The sequence below is a fragment of the Parasteatoda tepidariorum genome, chromosome 11 (genome assembly GCF_982258835.1).
Source record: "Parasteatoda tepidariorum strain Cologne lab strain chromosome 11, Ptep-v5.0, whole genome shotgun sequence".
Lineage (NCBI taxonomy): Eukaryota > Metazoa > Arthropoda > Arachnida > Araneae > Theridiidae > Parasteatoda > Parasteatoda tepidariorum.
This window is the reverse complement of record NC_141765.1, coordinates 31,076,555-31,082,554: the sequence shown is the minus strand read 5'-3', so window position 1 is coordinate 31,082,554 and position 6,000 is coordinate 31,076,555.

The following is a 6,000-nucleotide window of genomic DNA, read 5'->3' as shown; positions in this document are numbered from 1 at the left end:
TAAGAAAATTCATAGCTTTATTACCATTACATATGTTTTTTTCTCGCTGTTAAATTCGCAAAATCTTCAATAATATCTGCAAATTGTAACCTATTTGTAATATCGCTCTCTTTTGCCCAAAAGGGCTAAACTACTTAATTTATTATTTGAAAGAGTTGATCTCCACCGATTTTTTATTCTTTTCAATACAGAAAATGAACGTTCACTAGTGCAGTTATAAGTCACTAGTACATTTTCAAAAATAAGAAATTGGGCCCTTAATTTCAGTCGTTTGGGGGCCCCCCCTAGAATTTTACAGGGGAAGCACTTGCTTCCTATGCCTTTTCGGTAATCAGGCCCTGGATGGCACTCCCGCTTCGGTAGCCCGACGACCTGCAAGTGAAGTCGAGCACTTTACTGTGGAACAGTTTAACGAGGATCGATATCACACACCCTCGGTCCTTACACAGATTGATCCAAGTGGTCACCCACCCGCACACTGATGCTTGACTTCGGTGACCTGCTGGGAACCGTGTCTTAATGATCAGTCCACTGCGGGACTGTTGCGAGCTCGAATCGAACCGGTTGAACTACTTTCCAGACTTCGGAAATTTCTTCCATATGAGGCAAACATAAACTGTGATAACGAAACAGTTAAAAAGCTCCGTCCCGTTTTAGTTGGCTTTTGTTTTCATTCTCCCCTGATGCCGATCGAGACAAGACCTTGGATATTAGAGTGGGGCTACTTTATCCTCCATGGTCAAAACTCACGATCGCAACTCTCGACTATTCCATCTGTCAAAAACACTGGTTCTATGTCTAGCTTCTTCCCTCTACTCCTCTGAAAAGTTTTAATGTTATAAAGAAAAGTCAATGATTTGTTATTTTAAAATATTTCAAGTTATATTGATAAGAATGGAGGGGTAGGTCTTAATCTGAACCATCACAAAGTTTCGGTATTTTAATCTGCATTAACAAAAACACACATTTCATTCTCAGAAACTAATTAATAATTTTAATTCTCATCTTATATCTAATAAATAATCTTAATTAGTCCAAATAAAAAAATCAGTATCAAAGTGATAAGATACAAATTTATTGCACAAAAATTGTCTCACCCTTTTCCTACTGTATGTTATTTTCTAACTAGAAATCATAAGATTTCTTATATAAATCATAATCTCTTATTCCCTTAATATAATAAATCCCCCGCGGGTCCTTAATATTTATTTTTAAAAATTTTTTTTTGACATTTGTCATTGTGTTTATTTTTTTTATCAATAACATATATGTGAGGTATTTTGCATTTAATGAGTTGCCTGAATAATCATTTAAAATGATTTAATATTTTTTCCCTTTGTTTACTATTGTGGTTTATAAACAATTTTTCTTGCGTGATGTTCCTGGTAAGGAGATTATTTTTTGATGATTTATTTCCAAATCAAATACTATTTTTCTTTTTCATATCTTCTTACGTGATGTGGGGCTTCTAACTTAATGAATCACTAAGTGCATTGCTAAAATTTTGCTTAGATTTTTTATATAGATTAAACGATAATTTTTTTTCGGAGATAATGCCATCGATTAATTTTTATCAACCATATATCAGACGCAATGCCTCTAAAAGTAAAAAGTTGTGCATTTAAAAGATTAAATAATCATTAAAATTTCATGTTTTAAACTAAGAAAATGTTTCTTGCTCGGGGACCTTTAGAAACCATGCCTAGGTAATCATCTATTAAATTAAAAAAAAAACATCCTCTAAATTCTTAGGAATAATAACGAGAGATTTTTTTTTTAATAATATGTTTTGCTCAGGGCCTTTTATGGGGTAGAGGTCAAAGCTTTTTATATATAGTTCGTTCATGTATATTGCTCTAGTGATCTAAAACTTTTTTATCTGAATCATTTTTCAAGGGCAGGAAGTAGTATCCCATTTTGTTAAGTAGTGTGATTCCTTTTTAAACTTAAAATGGTTGATAAGAGAAGAAAATGTTCACTTAATTTAGATATGGATTTAAATAAATGTACAACTACTTTTACACATTTGTTATATCATATCCATACTGTCATGCAAGCTTGGCCTGACTTTGTTGGACCTCTCGCAAGAGCCTCAGCTCTTTTAATAAACTGTTTAATATTTTTAAAGCTTGGAGTAAAAAAAGAAAAAATGGGGTATAGCAATAATTTGAAGTTTCGTTGGAGCTAAACTTTTAGCCCTAGAAACTGTCGAATTTAATCAAGAAGTTATTTGTGTACACTATGGTATTCCTGAAAAGTCTTAGATGCACAACTTCTTTGATAAATGATTTTTTAAAAAAAATTCAAGTCACCCAGTCTTACCTCACTCTAGATGCATATGTTAACTCTAGAAGAAATTTAAAAACACTAAAATTTCAGAGAAAAAATATTAGTAGACAAAAATTTTTTTCTTTTATAAGACACTTAAGAGTATTATGTTCAAAATTCACTCGCTAAGTAGTTCTCTTCTTCCTCCCTTTCCACTGAAGTTTTTGTGAGCTAAGCAAAAACACTTTTCTACACTTCTTTTTTGAGTTAGAAAACACATCATTGCAATATAAACAATCTGAGGTAAGCGAAGATAGCTCCTTCGAGATACTAATATTTTATTTAACATATTTACATTTATATACAAGTTGGTTTGATTTACAAGAAGCATCATCACAGCAGGTGATGAGAGAAATACTGACAGGCTGTCATGTGCGTGCTGGTATTTATACAATTCTAATATGATGACGTCAGAACTCTTATTTCAGTTCACTTCCAAAATAAGTAAAAACACAATTGATTAAAGACAAACAGATAACAATATGAAATAAACTTGATTTTACGATGAGCGTCGAACCTATCACCACACAGTATCCCCCCAGTGACAAAGTCACGATACCAATAATGGTTGTTTAAAAACAATCATAAAATACAAAGTAGTAAATTGAAATATATGTCTTAATTACGAAGAAAAAAATTTTAACTTGGAATACAATTAATAGATACAAAATATTTAGATGCTTTTATATTCCATACTCTTTAACAAAATATTTTGGGAAATGCACACGGCGACCAGATTTTGTAACAATTTGCTTTTCTTCCTTTGTTGGAGATAATTGCTTTTCGACCATTGGAATTTTATTTATTTTTAATTTCTCAGAAATTTGAAAAGCTGGTTTAATTCTATCTATTGAGACAGTTATTTTCTTACCATGAAAATCAATAATAAAGGTTTTATCTGAACGTTCAATTACTCGATGTGGTCCGGTGTATGCAGGTGATAGTGGAGGACGAATTTTATCTACTTTTAAAAATATATGAGAACAAGATTTTAAATTAGGATTAATATAGAACTTATTTTTACTGTGTGCTGATGCCGGTACAGGACTTAATTTTCTCATTGCGGCCATTAAATTTGTAACATAATTTTCTGTTACTGGTGGAGATAAAGAATTTGAGTTAAAAAGATCCGAAGGTAGACGTAAGGAAGTACCATAAACAAGTTGTGCACAAGTTGCATTAATATCAGCTTTTAAAGCTGTGCGAATACCTAATAAGACAATTGGTAAAATTTCTGTCCATTTATTATTTTCCTGCGCTATTATAGAACTTTTGAGTTGTCTATGAAATCGTTCTATCATTCCATTACTTTGCGCGTGATATGAAGTAGTATGGATGTGGTTACTGCCTAAGATATTAGTGAGATTTCGAAAAAGAGTTGATTCAAAATTCCGGCCTTGATCGGTAGTTATAGTAACGGGAGTGCCAAATCTAGAGATCCAACCGTGAATAAGTGCTTTTGCGGTGGTCTCGGCAGTCATATCCGTAGTAGGGATAACTTCTGGCCATCTCGTGAATCTATCTATTATTGTAAGGCAGTATTGCTTACCTTCAGAAATAGGAAGTGGGCCAATAAAATCCAGATGGATATGGGAGAATCTTGCGTCGGGTTGAGCAAATGTACTAAAAGGAGCTTTAGTGTGTTGAAAAACTTTAGCTCGCTGACATTTCTCACAAGAACGAACTTTATTTTTGATATCCACTTTCATGTTGGGCCACACAAATCGTTTAGAAATTAAATTCGTAGTTGAATATATTCCAGGATGAGAAAAATAATGTAAATTATCAAAAATAATTTGCCTGTATGATTTTGGAATAAAAGGTCTAGGGTACTTAGTAGAAAAATCACATATTAAATTAACATCTTCCAAAGAAAAGTAATGTTTTTCTAATTTTAAAGATGAATTATTTGAATTTAATATTTCTTTTAATTCTGAATCTTCATTTTGTTCCTGTTCTAGTTTTTTAAAGTCTATTAATGGAGGTTTTGAAATTGCATTTATTTCTATTCGCGATAGAGTATCAGCAACTGAATTAGATTTTCCTTTTACATGTTTAATATCATTTGAAAATTGAGAAATATAATCAAGATATCTGAATTGGCGTGGGGAACATTTTTCAGGTTTTTGTTTAAACGCATAAATTAGAGGTTTTTGATCAGTAAAAATAGTAAAACTTCTACCTTCAAGCATGTGACGAAATTTTTTAATTGACGCGTATATTGCCAATAATTCGCGATCGTATGTTGACCAATTTTGCTGACTTTTATTTAATTTTGTAGAGAAAAATGCAATTGGTTCCCACTCATTATTTTGATATTGCATTAAAGAACTGCCGATTGCAAAATCCGATGCGTCAGTCCACAGACTTAAATTAGCACCAGGTTTTGGATATTTTAATAGAGTTGCATCGGCTATTGCTTGTTTTGCATCAGAAAAAGATTTGTTTGAAGTATCGGTCCAAATTAACGGTAAATCATATTTTTTTGATGATTTGTTAGATTTCTTAATATTTCGTTGTCCTTCTAAAAACTTGGTTAAAGGTGATAAAATATGAGCTGCATTAGGAATAAAGCGTCGATAAAAATTAAATAATCCTAGAAATCTACGTAATTGAGTAATCGTATTTGGTTTTGGAAAATTTAGAATTGCATTAACGCGATCACTTAAAGGTTCAATACCTTTTTCGGAAATTTTAAAGCCTAAAAATTGTAAACTATTCTGACCAAATAAGCATTTAGAGGGATTTATTGTTAAACCAAAATACTGCAGTCTATCAAAAAGTGATTTTAAATATTTTATATGCTCTTCGGGAGATTCGGAAGCTATTAATATATCATCTATGAAAGCGTAAACGCCTTCCAAGCCTCTAGTTACTTCGTCAATAAAGCGTTGGAAAGTACTGGCTGCATTGCAAAGTCCGAATTGCATACGAGTACTTTCGAATAATCCGAAAGGAGTTATTATTGCAGTTTTATGTACATCTTCATGGGCTATAGGTATTTGATGGAAAGCTCGAATTAAATCAATGTGAGAAAATATTTTAGTTCCATGTAGTTCACTAGTAAAATCCATAATATTAGGAATTGGATATTTATCTTTAACAGTTTGAGCGTTTAAAGCTCGATAATCACCTACTGGACGCCAGTCCAAACTATTTTTCTTGGGAACTAAATGTAAAGGTGATGAAAAATTACTTTTGGAAGGGCGCATGTGGCCTAAATCTAACATATGTTGAAATTCCATTTTTGCTATTTTTAACCTATCGGGCGCTAGACGCCGAGGTTTAGCAAAAACTGGTGAACCAAAAGTTTCTATATGATGTACAACATTATGCTTAACAATTTGGTCTGAGCAAATAGGTTTCGTTATTTCAGGATATTCGTTTAACAATTTTTCATAATAATTTTCACCAAGAACAGTTTTAATTGAAATAATGTCAGAATTTTTAAAAATACAATGAGAATTTAAATTAGTAGTAATATCATTTAAGCAACGTTTTCTAATATTAGGTTTAAGATTAAAATAGTATAAAAAATCTGCACCTATAATATGATTAGTTATATCACAAATATAAAATGGAAAATTAAACTTTCGTCTAAGACCGAAATCTAAAGTTAACAATTTCTTACCGTATACTTTTATGATGGTATTGTTCGCAGCTTTAAAAGTC